This window comes from Myotis yumanensis, unplaced genomic scaffold (genome assembly GCF_028538775.1).
Source record: "Myotis yumanensis isolate MYYU_CA2020_CCGP unplaced genomic scaffold, mMyoYum1.0.hap1 SCAF_1, whole genome shotgun sequence".
Classification (NCBI taxonomy): domain Eukaryota; kingdom Metazoa; phylum Chordata; class Mammalia; order Chiroptera; family Vespertilionidae; genus Myotis; species Myotis yumanensis.
The window spans coordinates 214,315,976-214,339,551 of record NW_027223752.1 but is presented as its reverse complement, the minus strand read 5'-3'; the positions used below and the strand labels follow the sequence as shown (position 1 = coordinate 214,339,551).

The following is a 23,576-nucleotide window of genomic DNA, read 5'->3' as shown; positions in this document are numbered from 1 at the left end:
ATGCATATGCCTTGACCGGAGCCAGGATTGAACCTGCAACCCACATACATGCCCTTGACAGGGAAGTGAACCCACATGCAAGGGCCTACGCTCCAACCACTGAGCTACACCACCCAGGGATGTGCCCCTTGAATTTTAATGTGTAATGATGGCTTGGATAGGCATTTCCTTATTAGAAACTAGAGGCCCGTTGCATGAAATTCATGCAGGGGGCAGCCCAGCCTGCACCCTCTCCAATCCAGGACCCCCATACTGCCCCCACCTGCCAGCCTGGTAGCCCCCAACTGCCCCCCCACTGGCCTAGTCGCCCCTTACTGCCCCCCCCCAGCCTAATTGCCCCCAACTGCCCCCCCTGCCAGCCTGGTCGCCCCACACAGCCTGCTGTTCAGTCGTTTGGTTGTCCCTCACTAACCCCCCTGCCAGTCTGGTTGTAGGCAGCCATCTTGTGAGGGTGTGAGGGTTAATTTGCATATTACCTCTTTATTATATAGGATGCATATTCTCAGCCCCCACTTCACCTCCCCACAAAGATTCTGGCTCATTATATCTGGGGTAGAACTCAGGCTCCAGATCTGAACCAACATACTAGGTGATTCTGATGCAGTGGTCAATGGTGGACTCTTAAAGAAATAAGTTTCCGTAACCCCCTTTATAACCACTTTTCATAGTCACCTAATCTGAACCTTCAGATTATCCCCATGTGTCAGCATGCTTTAACTTATCTTGTTGAGATTAAGCTGTCTCAAAGTGTGGATAAGTAATTTTTATCTCCTCTCTACATAGTCATATAGTCAGAAATGGCCATTCCACTGTCACCCAGAAGGGGAAGCTAAGGGACAGATACTTGGTGGAGAAGTTCTACCACAGCCACACGTAGCTTGGAACAATTCAGTTAGAATGGGCTTTCCTAGGCCTGCACCTCTGTTATTTTGCAGTGATCTGGGGAAAAGTTATGTGCATTTTCCCATGTCATATAATGTTGCTACTCAAAGTGCGGTCAGTGGACCACCATCAGCAGCAGCTGGAAGTTTATAGAAATACAGAATCCCACACCCGATCCAGACCCACTGAGTCAGACTCTGCATTGGACCAAGTTCCTAGGTGAGCCCTGTGCTCGTGAAAGATGCATATGATGGACAGCAGCCATTTTCAGAAAGAAATAAATGGTGAGAATAGATTTCTAGCAGGAAAGTCAAGCATGCCCTAAGTATTATCTCATCAAAATGACCTGCCCGGCCGGCGTGGCTCAGTGGTTCAGCGTGGACCTATGAACCAGGAGGTCACGGTTCGATTCCCAGTCAGTGCACATGCCCAGGTTGCGGGCTCCATCCCCAGTAGTTTCTCTCATTGATGTTTCTCTCTCTCTTTCTCTCTCTTCCTCTCTAAATCAATAAAAACATATATATATTTGAATGGCCAAATAAGTTCTATGGACTGAGGTGGACACTTTTTTCCTTCCAAGATCACTTATTTGACAAATTGCAAATGGTCAGTCTGACCTCCACCCCCAATTTTTTGCCCAGAGAAAGCCCTGACATAGATTACCTCCAGTTTCCTATCGCTGGACAGGATTTCACCACCATGTGCTATCTGCCTCCCCCAGCCTCGGCCCAAATCCCTCCAGATGCCAAATCTCACTTCAGCACACCTGACCGACCTCTCCTATAAGCAAGGCCCTGGGAGAGGGCCTGGGCAGAGGGGAGTGCAAAGAGAACCAAGAAGGCCTCTGCCCCCTGGGAGACTGTGCTAATAACTAACCTGGGGCTAAGGCCTGCTGGGCCTCATTGTTAGCTCCTTGCAAGTGTTAACACAGTCAGTCTCCACAACAACCTGCGGAGCATGAGAGTAGTCACTGGCCAGACACCACGCAACCAGGAAGGTCACGCATCTGGGCAGGGACAGAGGGCTGGCTGCGTGGCCCCGGCTCTCAGCCCCACCTAAGAGGGCTGCAGAGCTGAAGGTCGCTGCTGGGGGGAAGGGGCACATTGCACTCCCACAAAACCTCCTTCATGATGAGATTCATTATGTCCAGTCTCATGCGAAGTCCCCCAAACTCCCAGCCCTGCCCGGACTCCTGCCCTAACTCTTCCTAGAGGAGGTTCTGGAATTTGCACTGAACATTGGGTGTGTTTACAAACTACATCACTGCAGGGTGGGCAAGTGCCCTGGAGAGAAAAGCAGAGCAGTGTGCAAGCCCAGGGAGTCGTAGTTCCCGTGAGGGAATCAGGCCTTAAGGGATCTCCCTTGCACATTAATTTCCAGGCTTCCTGGAGGAAGCGGCATTTGAGTCAAGCCTGTGGGTCGTGCAGGCTGCTAAGAGGCAGGCCTTCCAGGCGGTCGGGCACAGCATGGGCCGGGCGTGGGACTGGACATCTGTAAGTTCCATCTGCTGTAACGAGCTGTTTTTAGGGGCTCGGAAGGACAGGGGAGGGAGCAGCAGGAAGCACAGCCGCCCTCTCCTCAGAGCCAGCTCGTTTCGCCTAGTGAGGTAATAAAGAGAACAGAAGTCTCGGGCCCACGTGCTTGTTCATTAAAGCCAGGTGACTCGGTCTTCAGGTTAAGCCAGCGAGGGAGATGGGAACCCATCATCACTGCATGGGAACCCCCTTCCTTGGTCAGAAGCACTTTCTACCTTTTGGGAGGAAGCTCGCCTTGGAATCTGACAATGTCCATTCTGGGATTCGCACTGCTCCGTTTGGAAACACAAGTCCGCTTCCCAGCCTCCCTCACAGCTCGGCCAGGCATGCGATGACATCACTGTCAGAAGAAAATGCAGAAAGAAGTGGAATGGGGGTTGGGGGGGGGGGGGGAATCTGTGCTGAAGAGAGTGGCAGCAGAGATGGCAGGTACACATGGCGTGAAGAGCTGTCAGTGGCTGTGGTTTTAGCACGAGTGTTTCTTGTTCTGTGGGTGGTGGAGGTGGTTCAAGTGGCGGTATCTGAGCCCAGGATGGTGGCAGTGGTAGCCAGTCCCAGAGCATGATCTGGGCGCTGCTCTAGCTGTGCTCTTCAGGTGAGCTGCTCAGTATCCTTTAATACATTTCTTTTCTCCTTAAAACAGCCAGATTTGATTTCTCTTGATTGCAACTAACAACCCTGACACTTTCGGGATGTTGGAAAATGGAGGGTATGCGATAAGCATTTCAGAATTGAGCCCTTCAAGATCTGTGATCTTGCACAGATATTTGAAAAGTCAGTCACTGTGTTGATTTCCCAAATCACTTGATGACAATGTTTGTGGAGAGCTGGGGCTGAAGTTTGGGAGCCTGTCAGACAACTGTCAGGAGAAATGTAAAGAAAACGAGGAGATCCTTGTATGAAATGGCTCAAATCCAAGATGTTCTCTCCCGTGGGCCTTTCATGGAACTGAAAGAGGAAGACGAAGGGCTCAGACTCTTCGCTTCTGTGGTGGGAAAATGTATTGTGCGACTTGTGTTCCTTTAGCACCTTTCTGGACTCCAAGATTTATCTACTCTCCACCAGCAGAACGGTCTGGAGTGGTGTAAACAAGAGAAGCCCTGCACGGAAAGCCGGTGTTTACACTTGCTGTGGGTGGTGAGCACGTCAGTGTGTCGAAAAGAATTCTCAAGGACATCCATGGCGGGTCCTTTTAGGTTAAGCTGCCGACTGAACCGCACTAGCAGTAAATGCCACCCATGACCACCATAATCGCCCCCGAAGACAGAGACTTTAAAATATGGCTCTAGACTTCAGGCGGCGAAGCTCATGGAGCAGCTGGTCGCTTGGCAACGTTCCGCGCTGCCCATCATGTCCTTAAGCTGCAGCCTCTCGCGTCTCCGGATGCAAGTGCATTTCGTTCTGAAAAAGTCTGTCCACTCGGTGGCTGTGATTGGAGCCCCGTTCTCACGGGAACAGAAAAGAAAAGGAGTGGAACATGGTCCTGCTGCTATCGGAGAAGCTGGCTTGATGAAAAGGCTCTCCAATTTGGGCTGCCACCTAAAGGACTTTGGAGATTTGAGTTTCACTCCAGTCCCCAAAGATGATCTGTACAACAACCTGATAGCAAATCCTCACTCGGTGGGCCTCGCCAACCAGGAACTGGCTGAGGTAGTTAGTAGAGCAGTATCAGGTGGCTACAGCTGTGTCACAGTGGGAGGAGACCACAGCTTGGCAATTGATACCATCGGTGGCCACGCCTGGCACTGCCCAGACCTCTGTGTGATCTGGGTTGATGCCCACGCTGACATCAATACACCCCTCACCACTTCATCTGGATGTCTCCATGGACAGCCGGTTTCATTTCTCCTCTGCGAACTACAGGACAAGGTGCCACAGCTCCCAGGATTTTCCTGGATCAAACCTTGTATCTCTTCCCCAAGTATTGTGTATATTGGTCTAAGAGATGTGGACCCTCCTGAACATTTTAAAGAATTATGATATCCAGTATTTTCCCATGAGAGACATAGATAGACTTGGTATCCAGAAGGTCATGAAACGGACATTCGATCTGCTGATTGGCAAAAGACAAAGGCCAATCCATCTGAGCTTGGATATTGATGCATTTGACCCTACACTGGCTCCAGCCACAGGAACTCCTGTTGTAGGGGGACTGATCTATCCAGAAGGCATATATATTACTGAGGAAATACACAACACAGGGTTGCTGTCAGCACTGGATCTTGTTGAAGTTAATCCTCAGTTGGCTGCTTCAGACGAAGAAGCGAAGGCTACAGCTGGCCTGGCAGTGGATGTGATTGCTTCAAGTTTTGGTCAGACAAGGGAAGGAGGGCACAGTGTCTATGACCAACTTCCTACTCCCAGTTCGCCACATGAATCAGAGAATGAAGAGCGTGTGAGAATTTAGGAAATACTGTATGTATGCTGACACGTTCGTCACAATGGGCCTTCCAGAGCTGTGAAGTTTTTGAGGGGGCAGATACTACATGGTTGTCTGGGTCAATACTGCCTTAATGAGAACATTTGCGTATTCTCACAATTGTAAAATCTCCTTTCCCTCTCCATTTTGGTGACCAATGATACTACTGTAAATGTATTTGTGGGGTTTTTTTTTTGCAATTCACAGGGTATTAATATGTTGGAGTACCATGTAAATTTAAAGAAGTCATAAACAGCATTTATTACCTTGAGAAAAAAAAACATGGCTCTAAATTTACACATGTGATGGAACCATCAAATTCACTTTCTCATATGATGCAATTCATAATTTTAGTTGCAAAGGTTAAGTCCTTAAGCAATTTGATAGGACATATAAGAGAACAATATACATTGTTTATCACCTCTAGTACCAGGCAAGCTCCATGAAAATAGGCCTTTGGTTGGTTGTTTCAATGCATATGCGTTCCAGCACATAGTAGGTGCTAGATCAAACTGGTTTAGCAAGAAGTCAGACATAATCCTTTAGAATTTGTGAAGAAGAGATTGTGTGTGTGTGTATTATATTCGCTTACTATCCTGACCATATCTTTGCAGCAAACTCTTATCAATGAATATTTTTACAGAGTAAAGCATGTTACTTTACAGCCTCCATTTCCCTCCATTTTCAGGTAAAGGGGTGCTAACCAGCAAGTCATACCTCAATTAGGTCTTGCTTATTCTGCACATCACTGCTCTCTTTAGGATTCTGTGCTTTCGGTATGGAACACAGAGGTTACTTATACAAAAAGGAACGTGACTTGGCATTCTTGGATTTTTCCATATATGTCAATATGTTCTGCTTTATGATGGGATGAAAGAATTATTTTAACTTCAAAAATGATTCTGGTGAAGTGTGAGGCTGTAGAAACCTCTATGAATCTCCAATATTCTCCTTGTATTTGAAGCAAGCAGTCCTTCAGAGACACCTCTTAGACTTCAGTGAGTAACTCCCAAATTGGCAGTTTATTTGTGAATCTGATATCCTCCTTCTACTTTGCATAATAAATACTGTAAATAATACTAAGAATGTTCTTTAATATTAGAGTTGGGAATGAAAATTTCATTTTAAATGTATTCCACAAATAACTTGATAGTTGATTCTGTAAATGTCATTTTTAATATACTTACAACTGTTTTCCCAACAACTGCTCTGGCAAGAAACCACACTTTGCAGCGAATGCTCTTTATTTTCTTGGATTAAATAACACATGTAGTTACCTTTATCTTCATTTGGTTTTTACTTGCTGGGACTCATTTTGCCAGCTCTGAACATTAAAAATAAAAAGTAAATTTATCAACTTTTGTTTTCTTACCATATTTGAAAAAGGATATGTACATACTCAAAATAAGAATATAAAATGCCTCTTACTATTCTATTATAATTCAATTGCAGAAGACAGACGACGTATTCATTTTGCAGGGCTCCCATAACAAAGTACTACACATAAGGTGGCTTAAAACAACCAAAATGTATTGTCTCATAGTTCTGGAATCTAGTGAACCCAACACCCGGCCTCTGCCCTCAGAAACCTGTAGCAGAACCTTCTTTGCTTCCCCCTGGCTTCTGGTGGCTTGTCAGACTCTTTGGCATTTCTTGGCTTATAGATGCATCACTCCAGTCTTCTGTGTTCACATTCTCTTCTTGGCATTCTCCCTGAGTTTCTATCTTCACTCAGTCGTCTTCCTATAAGGACACCAGACATATTAAATTAGCCTATACCCCACCCAGGTTGACATTACTTAAGTAAGTACATCTGCGCCAATCCTACTTCCAAGTAAGATCCCATTCTGAAATACTGGAGGTTAGGAATTCAACATATCTTTTTTATTTTCTTTGGGTGGGGGTGGGGGGGTGGAGAGACCACAACTCAACCTGTAACAATAATTGTTTTGCTATTATAAATTAACAAATATGTGTATAGTTCTGTTACCACCAATTATATTATTAAAAGTATTTCTGAGTCAGAAGAAAAATTTGGTTTAGCAATTTGAGAGGAAAGCTTGAATGTGGCTCAGCAAAACCCCGAGAAGAGACAGTATCATGCCAGTCAATACATTTGAAGAAGAGCTGAGGTTTAGGGGGCAGGTGAATACATTCCTCTCCTCTCCGTTCATGACCACGTCATCAGCTACAAGTATTTGGAAGAAAGTAAAATCTGGTACATGTGGGTTTATTGGTTGCTGTGGACTGAATGGTGTTGCCCCTAAATTCATGTAGAAGCCCTGACCCCCCAAGAGACAGTATTTGGAGGTGGGGCCTTGGGGAGGTGATTAGGTTTTGATGAGGTCCTGAGACTTCTGACTCCCTCTGCTATGCTGCCACATGGTAAAGTTCCATATTCAAAAATCAAACCACTAATCTCTATGCAATAATAAGATACTTTTTCTCAGTAACATGGTCCTTTTGGGTAATAATACAAATATTCTGGTATGTATTAGCTAAAAGATTTTGTGTAATTTGTATTATTACCCAAAAGAAGCATGTTCCTGAGAAAAAGGAAAAACAAACAAACAAACAAAAACACACAACCCCACACATCACCAGAAATCATTGTAATTCAAACAACTATTTTGAAGCACATCCAATTTATTTCAAATTAATTTCCTGAGAGTTTCCTTACATTATTGTCTGGACTTGGATGTACTGCAGGGTAACGAATACACTCACTTTCCTTTTTAGAAAAAGAGGGTCAGGGTTAGAAGAATAATTAAGTTAGAGTCTGTCACCAACACTGGACAAAAGATGGCTGCTGCAACAGTTGACATTCTTTCACAATCTTGGATTATTCACATTAAACACACATCTTAGGTTGGATCATTTTTCATTGGTATAATTGCCCTAAGGTTTAGTACTAGATGGTATAAAGTCTAAGAATTGACAACTGAACTTAACAGAAGCATTGGGTGATACATTTTTTACAAATACCTTGAAATATTGATAAGTAGCCAATTTGCCTTTATTTCTTTTCCAATACATTTAGCAGTGGTTATATTGTACATAGGTATGTTATTAATGCTGTTTAACTATTGATGATCTTTCTTTATGTATTAGATAATACATTAACATATTTTATATATGTATAAAGAGGTGTATATTTATAACCATAAATGTGTGTGTGTATATGCACAGATTTGTATACACACATTTTTATAACCATTTGTGTACCCCTTAGAAGAGCCTGAGTTGTGCACACAAGTTTCTGAACTCTTTGGACTATGATCAAATCAATATACTCTGGCCGGGTAGCTCTCTTGGTTAGAGCATCCTCCCGGTACACCAAGGTTGTGGGTTCAATCCCCAGTCAGGGCACATACAAGGATCAATCAATCCTATATAATAAAAGCCTAATATGCAAATTGTCCCCTTGACCGGGAGTTCAACCCCTCTCTATGACATGCATAGGAGGTGGCACAGAATATGGCAGGCATCAGCGACATGCTGCGACCTCTCCCCGACTACCTGGGGACGGAGGTGTGGTGAGAATGCAGAGCTCACTCTCACTCCCCCTGCTACCCTCCCCCGGGACACCAGGGCTTGCATGCTGGGGAAGCCCCCCCCTGTGGTCAGGTGTTGGGCACCCGAGAGGAGCCTGCCCGCACCTGTGCGGCATCTTCCAGGTGAGCTGGGCTGCAGCCACTGGGACTGCAGGGGCCAGTTGGGCTCCCTATGGGTTTGCGCAGAAGCCGGTCTGCAAGGCCAGCCAGGAGAGAGCGCGCTGCCCATCCAGCTTCCATGTGGCACCGCTGGGCGGCCCAGAGGCCCACACTGCACCCCGGCACGTGGCGTCCGGCCATGCTCACCGCATCTCTGTGTGGGGAATCGGGTGCTATGACTCAGGCCGAGGGGGGCGTGCAGGGGCCCGGGGGCCCAGGTGCTTCCCAGGGCCCAGACAACAGCTGGGATCTGCCCTTCCACGCCAGACGCTTCGATCGCTGACCAGGCCTAGGGACCGCACCCATGCACGAATTTTGTGCACCGGGCCTCTAGTGAATGCATAAATAAGAGGAATAACAAATCGGTGTTTCTCTTTCTCTTCTTCTCTCTTTAAAAATCAATCAATAAATTAAAATAATTAATAGAGTGCTAAATAACTGGTGAGTGAAGAATAAAAGTAGAAAAGGGGCATTTGGTAATTACTTGTTATTCCAGCTATGTTTTAAGAATGTGTCCCTCTCGACAGCATGGGTGGACTTAGAGGGTATTATGCCAACTGAAATAAGTCAGTCAGAGAAAGACAAAAACCATATGATTTCACTTACATATGGAATCTAAAGGACAATATAAACTAACAAACAAAACAGAAACAGACTCATAGATACAGAGAACAGACTGATGGTTACCAGACAGGAGGAGGTTGGGGAACTGGGTGAAAAAGGTGAAGGGTTTAAGAAATACAGATTGGCCCTAACTGGTTTGGTTCAGTGGATAGAGCGTTGGCCTGTGGACTGAAAGATCCCAGGTTCGATTCTGGTCAAGGGCATGTACCTTAGTTGTGGGCACATTCCCAGTGGGAGGTGTGCAGGAGGCGGCTGATTGATGTTTCTAACTCTCTATCCCTCTCTCTTCCTCTCTGTAAAAAATCAATAAAGTATGTTTAAAAAAAAAAAAGAAAAGAAATACAGATTGGTAGGTAAAACAACACCAAAAACAAAAACAAAACAAAAAAAAAAAAACCAGAGCCCGGTGGAGATCATGGTTCCATTCCTGTCACTGTGGGTTCCATCCCCAGAAGGGGTGTGTAGGATGCAGGCAGCCCATCAATGATTCTCTCTCATCATTGATGTTTCTATCCTTCTCACCTTCTCTCTTCCTCTCTCTGAAATCAATAAAAATATATATTCTTTTTTTAAGAATGTGTCCCCCTCATGGAGTCAGGGAGCACTGTTGGTTGGAAGGACTTGCTTGACAGTGAGCTATGACTGTCAGATCACTTTGTGAGACTGAAGTCTTGACTCCTTACTTCTCTGGGTTGAAGCTGTCCCATCCGTAAAAGGTGATATTTGAGGACTCTTTTATCTCTAACATGCTATGAATTTTCAGCATTATTAACTATTGATACTTTTCATGACAGCAAGTAGTTGAATCCTAACTGCATTTTCTTTTCTGTGTTAGTGTGTTTCAATCTTCTGAGATTTTGTATTAGATAAGAAATATATTGGACTCTCTTCTTCCTGACATGAGGGAATGCAGCTGGCGGAGTAATTTGTGTCCCTTTTGGGGACTTACATCAACTATTTCACGTTGTCGGGCTGCTTCTGAAGACATCAGGCGTCTGGAAGGAATAGCACTAAAGCCACTGCTGGGTAAAGACCAGACTTAGAGAAACATCCTCTGAATCTGAAAACTAGAACACACAGTGTTTTAGTGTTTAAGATGTTTAAACTCACTATATTGGGTGTGAGTGATTTTCTTATTATCATATGGTATCTTATTTTGAAGCTTAGGATTCCTGAGAGACCTTCAAAGTCATCTCAGCATTCAGTGTGAATGTCTCCAGGATTCTTGCCATTCTGTTAAGAGTTCTCTGCCCAATCTCAACTCCCCTGAATGCTCCCCTGACACATACACCACATGCTTCCAGATGGCTAACTTTTAAAAAATGTATTTATTTTTATTAATTTCAGAGAGGAAGGGAGAGAGAGATAGAAACATCAATGATTAGACAGAATCATTGATCAGCTGCCTCCTGCGCAAACCAGCTAGGGCCCAGATGGCTAACTTTAATTCAATTCAGCAAGTATTTATGGACTGCACATTGGGTGCCCAGAACTGTGGTAGATGTTAGGGATATAAGCATATCTAAAATAGGAACCTACCAACATAAATTAGCCACAAAGCACTCCTCTAGGTTAAGTGAACAAACTGAACTCCTGTGTACCTTCATTTAACATTGAACACTTAAAAATTAAATCAGATATTTAATTTAAATATTTTATTTTAAACTAGAGGCTCGGTGACAATATTCATGCATGGGGAGGGGGGTTCCTCTCAGCCCAGCCTATACCCTCTCGAAACCCAGGACCCCTCAGAGGATGTCAGACTGCCAGTTTAGGCCTAATCCCGCAGGCCTAAACCGGCAGTCAGACATCTCTCTTGAAATCTGGGACCGCTGGCTCCTAACTGCTTGCCTGCCTGCCTGATCACCTCTAACTACTTGCCTGCCTGCCTGCCTGATCGTCCCTAACTGCTCGCCTGCCTGCCTGATCACCCTTAATTGCTCACCTGCCTGCCTCATCACCCCTAACTGCCTCTGCCTTGGCCCCCCGCCACTGCGGCTTCATCCGGAAAAACATCCAGAATGACATCTGGAAGATCGTTCGGCTATCTGGTCTAATTAGCATATTACACTTTTATTATTATAGATTTTTATTTTGTTAATATTATTTTTTGTTTTCTTTTTTTCACAAGTAATGATGATCCCTTCATCTTGCTGATACTAGAAACTTTGTCTTGTAGTGCTATGGCTGATTCATGACAACAGAATAACTCCATCAGCGTCTTCAAGGACACTCCTATTTACTATTTCAAGAGAGAAGGTAAATGTTTCTATCCTTTCATCCAAAAGCATACCAAACTATTAACATACATTTAAAGGAAGTGGTACTCAAGACACATTGTTTATAATCACACTTACAATAAGGTGCTCTGTCAAGAAGCCATTCCTGCCCACCCTATTTCTGTAGAAGGTATTAGAAGGTCAAGTCGACAGTAATATTAATACCAGGAATCCAAGTAAAGTTCATACACTCTTGGCCCAGCTGGCTCCAGCTCACCAAATCAAAAGCTGGTGAAAGGTGAATAAAAGTTGGGGAAAAGTTTCAATTTGCTTTGCTACATTTCTTTATGAGTGAAAGAGGATATAGCTAAGTACTCAATAGTAAAATAATTAAACTGAAGTCTACTTACTTCTCCTGAAAAGTATTGACCCTGCATTTTACAAAGAAGAATGTTGACCTCTAGTTTTAAGAATCTATCTAGCAAATAATCGGTCTGTTTCTATGAGAATATTTAGAGGTTGGATTGTCTAGACATGCACAGTCTCATCCAGTAGTCACTAGTTGCATGTAGTTAGTGAGCACTAAAAGTGTGAGTAGTCCAAACTAAGAGTTACTCTAAGTGTGCTTTAACACACTGGATTTTGAAGACTTATATGAAAAAAATAATTTAAAATATCTGATTAATATTTTGTTACAGAAAGATAATGTTTTGAACATATTGGTTAAATAAATATATTAAAATTAATTTCATGTGTTACTTTATTTTAATTAAATATATTTTTATTGATTTTAGAGAGGAAGGGAGAGGGAGAGATGGAAACATCAATGATGAGAGAGAATCACTAATCAGCTGCCTCCTGCATGCCCCCCACTGGGGATCGAGCCCACAATCCAGAGCCCTTGACTGAAATTGAACCCAGGACTCTTCCGTCCACAGGCTGATGCTCTAGACCAGCCATGGGCAAACTACGGCCCACGTTTGAAATGAATAAAACTAAAAAAAAAAAGACCGTACTCTTTTATGTAATGATGTTTACTTTGAATTTATATTAGTTCACACAAACACTCCATCCATGTTTTTGTTCCAGCCCTCCGGTCCAGTTTAAGAACCCATTGTGTCCCTCGAGTCAAAAAGTTTGCCCACCCCTGCTCTAGACACTGAGCCAAACCAGCTATGCCTCATGTGTTACTCTTTACTTTAGCAGGATATTTTAAATTACATACCTGACTTACATTATATTTTTATTGACAACTCTGATCTATAACCTACTTTAAAGCAGTAAGGACAATGTTATCACATATGTGTGTAATATGTAATATGTTAGTTTTAATTACATTCTACAAATGGATATTTGAAAGCCAACATTCTGGAAAGGTATCTGACAAACATTTCAAATATCTTTATCTCTAATCTTTCTCTCTAATCAACCCCAGAAGGCTTATGCGGTAGACTGTATTATTGTTCTAAATGTGTACAGCCATATTTTTGGAGTCCTTCCTATTGGATAACTATAGTCCTGGCTTCAGGCTTGGTCATGCGACTTACCATGGCCAATGAAATGTGAGTGGCAATGACATATACCATCCTGAGCAGATGTTTTACCATCACATGATCTGCCAACTCTCTTTCTCCTGGGCCACAAGGGACAGCTTCTGCAACGTGAATGGAGATAACACAGAGCAGGGCCACAGCTGACCCTTGAGGAATATGTTACCTGAGTGAGAAGAAAAACTTCTCCCAGAAGATGGTCAAAATTTTTTCCCGGAAGATGGCCAAAACATCTGTTTTCTCTTCTGCACCAAAACTAAGTTTAAGCATTTCCAGTTTGGCAGGTGTGGGCCAGAAATTGATGCAACTCTTCAGGAGAGGTTCTAAGAAACTCTAGGTAGAAATTCAATGAAGCAGTCGGTATCTGATTGCTCATTGTTTGTGTTCTCAGCACCACACAGTGCCTGATACATAGCAGGTGATCTACCAATATTTGTTAAATAAATGAATGATGACTAGGTTTTAATGCGCTTGAAGCTCACATATATTTGGGGACATTCTGTAAGAAAAAAAAAGTCCCACATTCCTAATACAAAGTTAGGTTACAAAAGTGAAAATTTATTTAGACTGAGAAAAAAAATCTTAACATATTAAAAGATCTGAGGACAAAAATACTACAAATATCATGCAAACCTAGGAAAATAACATGGTATATTTACTAATTAATTGCTTGACTCACCTCTATAATAAATTTTTCCATAGATGTTTTGGCTGCAAACTCTTTAATCTTCTCTTTAGAGGACAACCGTTTGCAAACTTATTTTCTATAGAAAGATCATTTAATCTTTCCTTTAGCATGATTGATTGACAAAAATTATTACCAGTAATTTAGAACATTTCCTTTAAGCCTCTCACAACATTATTGGTAATTAAACTTTTTAAATTATTGGCAAATTTGAGCAAACCTCAACCAAGTTTTTTCATGTATGACTGGAAGACTATATAAGGGCCTTTCAATTAAGTGTTCTTATGTGGTAAATACATAATCTTTGAACTGATGAGACTCATGGTAGTGGGACATTATGAGTTTTATGTTATTTTCATTGATGATTGTATTATATGTCAAGCAGAAAAAAATTTAAATTTAAATATTTTCCCAAAGCATTTATATGATTTACTAGAGGCCCGGTGCACAGATTCATGCACATTGAAAAGAAATTAATTAGGAGAAATATTTTAATATCTCTATTCGCCCTTTCTCTATAATAGAAGTGTCAACCAAATTCACGATCGACAATGACAGATCAAAACACACATGTGCGATTGGTGCCAGTGAGAGCTTTATATGTATTGTGCATGCATGAGTCACCTTAGCCTTCTATATATATATATATATATATATATATATATATATATATAATAAACTTGCTTAATTAGACCTGCTTTTTGATTTAGCTAAACTTTTTCCAGCCCAGTGAAGCACCCCAACTTCTTTTTCAGGTAATTGTCAGCAACAGAGCAGTAAGTATCAACAAGAAGCAGATTATTATTGTAGATCACGCAGGGAGAACAAAGGGTAACATATTTAACTATAGCAGTGTTTGTCTATATTCTATGCAGTGAGAAAACCTGAAGTCATCTTCAAGGTCCACCATTTCTTACTTCTTTTCAGTCAGGTCAAGTTTCTAAACCTTCTAAATCTCCATTTTCTGGCTAATGAAAAGAAAGTAGGATTCTACCAAGTCTCCTATCTAACTACTCCAGGACTTCTGTGAGGATCAAATGAAATTAGGCACATGAAAATGCTTCACAGACATTTGGTTAAAGTGTAAAATGTTTCCGCCTGGCTATAAAGCAAGTCGTATTACTGGGCTGAAGAAACTCCAAGGAGGCTAGCTGCTAGGGAGAGGAAGCTGGGTGTTGCTATGTGACATCATTACCCAGCGCCCAGAGCAACCATTTCCGGGCTGGGCTGGGCTGGGCTGGGCTGTGGACCATATTTTGCACCATGGGGTCTTGGCAACATTGGCTGTGATTTGGTGGGCTATCACTCTGGAGTGTGGCAGGGCCTGTGTCCCATTTGGGGGAAGCCAAGTGTTGCTTTGTGGGTGCCAGGTCCATGGTGATGTTTCTTTGTAAATGGCCAGTCCGCATCATGGCAGCTCCTGCGTTAAGCATCTTCCCCCTGGTGGTAAGTGCGCGTCATAGTGACCGGTCAGACGGTCCGACAGACAGCATTTTAGCCTTTTATATATAAACACTAGAGGCCTGTTGCACGAAAAGATTCATGCAATAGGCCTTCCCTTCCCCTGGCTGCCAGCATCGGTTTTCCTCTACACCTGGGACCCAGGCCTTCGCTCCGGCCGGAGCCGCCTTCAAAGCCTTCGCAGCTCTGGCCGGAGCCACCTTCAGTCTTCGCTCCGCCGCTTCGCGCCATATGCAAATTAACCACCATCTTTGTTGGCTGTTAATTTGCATACTATGCTGATTAGCCAATGGGTGGCGTAGCGAAGGTACGGTCAATTACCCTGTTTGTCTACTATTAGATAGGATTCCTCCTCATTAATTAGTTTATCAAGCAGTCTATAGTGGCACATTTTTAATTGCATACACTGCATTATTGAGTATACTGCAGACAGAAGAGAAATTACATTTTGACTAAGCCTTAATGAAAACCCAATTCCTCACTTACAGTTTTACATGTGAGATGATGAGAACAATTTTCCACAGACCACCTTTTAGTTCATACATTTTAGATGTTTTTTCTCTACCAGATGCTGTAGGTTATGTTCAAAATCATCTCTGATTGCACCTTCATGTCATGAAACTGTTAAGTCCACACAGTAGGTGGTAGGAATATTCTTGGAAGCTTCCTCTACACCTAAAAGTCTTAATATAACTAACTTAACTATACATCAAAGTGAGTAGGAACTACTCAACCACATCCTACTAAACCCAGAACAAAGTGTATTTGCAAACTGACTTCCCTTTGGCTGAACTGCCAAAATTCCTACAGCCTTGATATGAGGGGCAGCATGTGCAGAGGAAGCTGGAGTAGGAAGAGATAGCAGCAGCAGCTTTCATTGTGAACACAACCCTCAACCTTTCCCAGGGTCTTGGGAAGAGGCTGTGCAAGGAACAAGCTTAAGCTTCTTTAACTTCACAGTAAATGCACCTCTGATGAAGGGAGAGCTGCTCTGCAAAGCTCAGTGACCAAGGATCCAAAGCAGGCCATTTTCCCCACCCCTGGTCATAATAGCACTGGCATCTGAGCACTGGGAAGGTTTGGGAAGGACTGGAGGTTTGGATGGATAACTTCCTGTGGCATGGACATCAATGTTTACATGAGGAACAGTGTCCAGGGTGAGCCTTTACCAAAGGGGCTTTCAGGCAGAGATGGGGATGAGGGGCCGCTGCTGCCAGGCAGGAAGTCAGCCATGAGATGCCTGAAGCTGATAGACTGGTTTGATAATAATGCTAATGAGCACAGATATTATCTGAGTGTTTTTCCTCCCTCTTGGCAGACAAGGAAACCCAGTCATATAATGACTTTTCAAGCACAAGTGAAGTCCCCCTTGGAAGAATGAGTGGACCTACTGAAAGCAGGAATTTTAGGGCACATGTGAAACATAAGCATAGAATAAAATTCTGGAAAAATCAATTCCAGTCTGTAATTAGGGTTTATATCTGGATAGATTATGGTAGCTTTAATAATTAGTATTGTTTATCTATATATGCTGAAATGCTTTACAAACAACATGTGCCCCTTTTGTATATTTTATGTTATTTTTTAAAATTTGCTGTTATACATGTAAGAAGAAATACATGAGTTTCCCCAAAATATTTAGGGAGAACCTAGGGAAAGTTGTGAAGCCCTGTGGAAAACTGGGAGATGTACCCAGAAATAGCAAGGGTGACCCTTACTGTGGTATATAGGAGATCCAGACCAAAGACCTACAATCTGCACTTCGCTGTCTGTGGAAACCCATCTAGGCTTTGTTAAAGCTATACTGTCAGTTTCATCCTCCTGGGGCAGCTGAGCCAGAACATGGGGCCTTGGACTCAAGAGGTGCTGCTAAACTAGCTTGGGGCCAGGGTATGCCCCTATGATTGACCCTTCCTAAGCCTACGGGGTCACGGTGAGACTATGGACCACAGGAACATATCCATGGTATAACACCTCATAGCTGTACATTTCCTATTCCTTTAATGAAATTTCATTTTGCAGGAGGGGATGTTTTTATTAGTTTACAAGCTGTCCAAAAGGATACATTTCTATTTCTGGCTGTAAATAGAAATGTTAACACTCCAGAAAGGTAACTAGGAACTGTTGTACTAGGGGTGTCTTGGGCTTAAGCATTATCTGGTTTGTTCTCTCTTCTATGCATGCATCAGGCCTGTCTTTTTGGCTTTAATTCCTGCTCTTCCTTTACATGTAATAAACACTCTAGCCAAGGAATAACCACTAGTTCCATGCAAGGTCACAATATGTCCTCAGCATGAAATGCCCTCCTACTCCATCTCTGTAGGTCCCCATCTAAATATCCCTCAAGTGTTCGCTCAAATGCCTTCCTTGTCTGCCATTCCTCTGACCCTCCCAGAAGCACTTGATTAGAACATTTTTACAGCACACATTCCTTTCTTATTTGCATGAGTTTCTGGAGGTAGGGAAGTAGAGCTTTCTTTTTAAGAAGTAGATTGTAAGACTTCCAGCTAGGAGTAATAAACAGGTGATTTTAAACAATTCCTTTGAATTAATAGTGACACAAGCTGAGTTTCAAATGTAGGGGATGGGGGGAGGGGTAACCTGACCTCTGACCTTCAACCAGTAGGCATTACATTCCCAGCCAGGTCCACCTCCTGCACATGCTGAAATTTATAAGATGGAAGAGAGTGGGGAATATGCTCATTTTCCGAAGCTCTAGAACAGTGATTCCCAAAGTGGGCGCTACCGCCCCCTGGTGGGCGCTGCAGCGATCCAGGCGGGGGCGGTGATAGCCACAGGTGCATTTGTTTTAACTTTTTTTGTATTACCTTTCTATTCTGAGTTCAATAAATAGTTTCATAATTTCAAACTTCAATGTTTCTAATTTACACCTTTCTTTACTATATTTTACGAAAAAGGTAGAAACATTAATACATATATCTTTCTGTTTAATTGCTATTAAAATTAAAAAAAAATTAATTTCCAGGGGGTGCTGAGTGATATTTTTTCTGGAAAGGGCCAAATAAGTTTGAAAACCACTGCTCTAGAACATATTTCTAGTGTATCTATATATTTTTCTATCTTGCGTAGCTAAGTCTCTGATAAATTTTCAAAACAAGGTAAAAATTATGACATGTATAAGAAATATGTTATATTTATAAAATAAGAGATTATACCCAGCTGGCATGGCTCAGTGGTTGAGTGTCAACCTATGAACTAGGAGGTCATAGTTTGATTCCCAGTCAGGGCACATGCCCAGGTTGTGGGCATGCTCCCCAGTAGGGGGCCTGCAGGAGGCAGCTGATCAATGATTCTCTCTCATCATTGATGTCTCTATCTCTCCCTCTTCCTTTCTCTATGGAATAAATAAAAAACATATGTTAAAAAAATAAAAACTAAGAGATTATTTTATAGTATGTATAAAATAAACACGTCAAAGATTTTTATGAAATTCATGAAATAATGAGAGAACTGGGGAATTTGTTAAAATCAATTCAAAGGAGGAGTCAAAGAACTACAAATTCATATGGAGTAAAGGAATGTTGAAATAAATTTATAAGTAAAAGAAAAATTGAATTTTTCTACAGGAGTGAGTGGGTGATCAGAGAAGTCAATTCAACCTCCACCAGGTAGAATTTACCTGTGTGTCTATAGATATGAAAGACAGAATGATGCCTCCCTTCCTGCACCTCCAAGATGCCCACATCGTAATCCTCAGACCCTGTGGATATGTTAGGTTACATGGCAAAGGGAATGGAGGTTGCAGAGGGGATTAAGATTGCCAATCAGCTGACCTGATCACAGAGATTACCCTGGATTATCCATGTGGGCCCAATGTAATCACAAGGGCCCTTGAAAGTGGAAGAGAGTAAGCAGAAGAGAGTTAAAGGGAGCTGTGACCACTGAAGACAGGTCAGAAGGATGCAAGATTGCTGGCTTTAAAGGTGGGAAAAGAGGTCCAAGAATCCAGGATGTTGTGGACTCTAAAAGCTGGAAAAGGCAAGAAAACGAATTTTTCCCTACAACCTTCAGAAAAAAAAAAAAAAGTGGAGCTCTGCAGATACCTTGATCTTATTCCAGTGAGAGACCTGTGTGGGACTTCTGGCCTTCAAACCTATAAGACAGTAAAGTTGCGTTAAATTTTTAAAGGAGCAGTAGAAAATTAACATAATAGACAAGAATTAGTTACATTGCTATCAGTTATCTACGATTTACAGAGTTTAAAAATAGCCTAGTCAGAGTTAAAAATAGAGTAGTCAGAGTTTAAAAATAGCCTAGTCCAGAGGTTCTCAACCTGTGGGTCGCAACCCCTTTGGGGGTCAAACGATCCTTCACAGGGGTCACCTAAATACATCCTGTATATCAGATATTTACATTACGATTCATAACAGTAGCAAAATTACAGATATGAAGTAGCAATGAAAATAATTTTATGGTTGGGGGTCACCACAACATGAGGAACTGTATTAAAGGGTCGCGGCATTAGGAAGGTTGAGAACCACTGGCCTAGTCAAAAACAAAAGTGTATGCGCACACACGCGCGCGCGCGCGCACACACACACATACACACACACAATTAAGACCTCATACTTAAGCTACATCAGCAGAGCTTATGGAGCTTACTTTTCAGGCAGCAAATAAAAGTTGGAATGTACTCCTAATGAGATGAATGACTCAGCACTTAGCAATTACAAAGATGCCCTATCCAACCACAGGATCATTAATCACTGATGGAAGCAGAAATGAGCAAATTGATGATTTGATGGTTCAGTAGATCTCCCTTGAAAACTGGGGAGAGCCAAATCATCAATAACTCTGGAAGCAATTCTTGCTCCATCAGCCAATTTCTAGCCAAAAGGAGTAACAGCCTTTTGGTATTCAACTGCTGCAGCTTCAGGGTTTATGTTACAGCAAAATTTTCTTTCCTTCAATTAAAATAAGCTGTGTAACACTTATGACTGGACTCTTATCCTATGGAAATTCTTATCAAGTAGAAATTGAATGATGGACACTGGAAAAAACCCACAAAAATATAAAAAGCATCAGATAAAAAAAATGAAGATTAAAGCAGAATCATATGACTTTTGCTTTCCTGGCATCTATATCTCATTCTTTTCATAACAACACTTAAGAGTGTCAGAGGAAGCTGATCTCATACATATTCCTCTTACCACTCCATTCAGACAAGAGTGGGTGAATGACCCAAGCCTGGCCCATCTGTGTCAATGATAGGTTTAAGAATTTATGAGCCTGGCCAGTGTGTCTCAGTGGTTGAGCATCGACCTATAAACCAGGAGGTCATGGTTCCATTCCCGGTCAGGGTATATGCCCAGGTTTCAGGCTTGGCCCCCAGTAGGGGGTGTGCAGGAGGCAGCTGATCAATAATTCTCATCATTGATGTTTCTCTCTCTCTCTCTCTCTCCCTCGCCCTTCCTCTCTGAAATGAATAAAAATATATTTAAAAACAAAAAGAATTTATGGGACCAAATTTGACCCACTAAGAATCAAGCCTGGATCATTATTTAACAAGTATCAGGTAAGAGGCACTTTCTATGGTCTAGTCTTGCTAATGTGGTAGAATATGGACTTGAGTTGAGGGAGAATCAGCTTGACAGTGAAGTCAACTCAGAGGGAAGCAGAAAGGAGAACACAGAGTCATTTGATATCATTTGTACTCGGTTGTGGTTTTTTTTAATGTTTTTATTGATTTGAGAGAGAGAGAAAGGGAGAATGATAGAGAGATAGAAACATAAATAGGCTGCCTTCTGCATGCCCCCTACTGGGGATTGAGCCCAAAACCCAGGCATGTGCCCTGACTGGGAACTGAACCAGGGACCACAGGGTTCACGGGTCAATGTTCAACCACTGAGCAACACTAGCCAGGCTCATTTCTACTCTTAATTCCAGTCATGTCTACTATAAGATCACCTACCTCTGGTTTTTCCAAAGTAATCAATTATTTTGTCCCCTTTCCCTCATAAGTCTGCTTGGGCTTAATTTCTGTTATTTGCCATCAGGAGAGTCCTGACTAAGACAACCATGTATATTTGATAAGTTATCTCACTACTGTTAAAAGATAACCCAAGGCATATTAAAAATTTTAAGTTTATTTGAGCAAAAATTAATTCAAATCAAGTAGTGCCAAACCATAAGTGGTTAGAAGCACTACACTGACAGGAGCTAGTGAAGACTTTTATAGGGAAACGGCAGAAGCAAAGCAATGGAATTATTTGATAGGATATACTTTAAATATTTGCCTTATTTGAAAAAATAAGACTAGTTGGTTGTTTGTGGTTGGTTGCCCTTAAGTTTTGCCTTCTTAACCTTGAGGCATGTTTAGGCTTGTGTTTTGGATGGCTAAAGTATTAGAACTACCTTGGTCTAATGCAGCAATTTTCAACCTGTGGGTCTCCACCCCTTTGGGGGTCGAACGAACCTTTCACAGAGGTCGCCTAAGACCATTGGAAAACATATATATAATTACATATTGTTTTTGTGATTAATCACTATGCTTTAATTATGTTCAATTTGTAACAATGAAATTGGGGGTCACCACAACATGAGGAACTATATTAAAGGGTCGTGGCATTAGGAAGATTGAGAACCACTGTTCTAATAGCTTCCATATTTAATTAATTTAACACTACCAAACAGACTGGTTAAGGAAGAAAGTAAATACATACACTTGGGGGTGGGGGGTGGAGACAAATTTCAATTGTTAAAAATAAAAAAGGACCAAATATCTATTCATGATACTTCTTGATAATCATTGCATTCGATAGTTAACACTAACCACTAAAAGCTCTTACAGAAACCAATGTCTTGGCAAAGTGGCTTCAACTTCTACCTTAATCACGATGTATTTTACACTGTTCCTAAATCGCCTGAAACACTGTCTTGGAATCCATATCAGCATCTAAAGCCTGGGGGAATGATACAGAAATGGAGAAAATATAGTCTGCCTGTCATATACTTATGCTCTAGGGAGAGATAACGGAAGAAAATCTAGCTGTTACTAAAAATGAGTGCTATTTGTAAGAATAACTATAGCACAATTTGATAAATTGTTATCCCTTATTTTCATCCATTAAAAACAAATTATTTCTCCTTTGAAACCTTTCTAGAACCTCCATTGTAGGCCTATATCTGTGGTGCTTTTTAGTCTATCTTCAGCACATCTGAGAATGCAGAAGAAGCAAAGAGAATGAAATCAAAATAACTCAATTATTAGAATAATATGATTAAGGTGATTCACTCAGCAAAAATGAAGTTGAACTATTAAAAAGAGATTTAATGGGGAGTATCATCTTTCATAAATCAAGAAAGCAAACCATGAACCATTTGGAAAGCCACCTGGTTTCTGTCCCCTTTTCATTTATCTTAATTTAGCAGCTTCACGGAGCATGGCCTGGCAGTTCAGTGTGAGGTCTAAGGTTGTGGAACAGAGTGTTCCTCCACCTTTCCCTCATGTATAAACTTAGGTTGTTTTTTTTCACCCAGCTTTGAAAGGGAAAGGAAAATTTTCAACTCATAACAAAAGTCTAGCATCAAAACATAATTTTAACATTTAAGTAAACATTTTTTAAACTCTAACAAACCAGTAATAATGGAGAGTAATAAAAGGCAAATCTTGGATGGCCTTTTCAAGTCATCTCTTCCCCCACAACATTGCCTCGGTTTAGAATTCATCACTTCTCTCCTGTATGGAATGGCCTCCCAATTGATCTCTGGGCTTTTAGTTTGCCCTACTGATCATCTTCTATCCGGTTGCCAGAATGACTTAAATCTCACCATGTCACACTTCTGCTTAAAATTGTACCTGGATTTCAAGGTTAAATTCAGATTGTCTCCTTAGCACAGCTGCATGACTCTGTAGCTCACATCTTTCATCATCTGCCTCACTGGCACCTTCATTCTGGCCACACTGAACTAATCACCTGACTCCTGTTTGTTGCTTCCTGCACTTTGTTGCTGTCTGGAATCCCCTCCCCACTTAGCCAACTTCCCCTGCCCTGCAAAACTTAGGGCCAGTATTACCTTTTCCAGGAAACCTTTCCAGTTCCTTCGGACCTAGGTCCCCTCCTAAGTGCTCCCTGTGATTAATTAGGCTTCTGCTGGTATTACACAGCACTGTGCGTGATTTCGGTTTACTTGTCTGTCTCTCCTGCAGTCTACAACACTCATCTTTTTATCTTCTGTGCCAAGCTTCGGGCCTGTCACATAGCAGCCGCCTTAAATGCCTGTTGAAAGAATTCATTTCAGAAGTAGAACCATGGGGCTGAATGAGACCCCGGAGAAAAACAGCAAAGAAGAGGTTGCTGAGCCTTCTATATTAGGGAGTAAAGAGATTTCGTGGTCTGGAAATGGCAGGGGGCGGGGGGCATCTGTGAGCTGGAGAAGAGAAAAAAGTTGTTTCACCGGCCTCGATTTTTAGCTTACTGGGCCAATAGGCGTGCAGGGCAGGTGGAGCCAAAACGAGAAAAACTAC

General features: G+C 42.1%; 1 long non-coding RNA gene and 1 pseudogene across 1 annotated transcript; one reads left to right on the top strand and one right to left on the bottom strand.

Moving 5' to 3' along the window:
- The first annotated feature begins 3,739 nt into the window (after window positions 1-3,739).
- Window positions 3,740-4,824, top strand: LOC139007309 (arginase-2, mitochondrial pseudogene; annotated as a pseudogene).
- Window positions 4,825-6,081: 1,257 nt separating this feature from the next.
- Window positions 6,082-23,432, bottom strand: LOC138996339 (uncharacterized). The gene is made up of 3 exons (XR_011468748.1): window positions 23,126-23,432; window positions 19,153-19,202; window positions 6,082-6,579 (listed from the first exon to the last, which is right to left on the bottom strand). It is a non-coding gene; the product is annotated as an uncharacterized lncRNA (long non-coding RNA).
- Window positions 23,433-23,576: the final 144 nt, after the last annotated feature.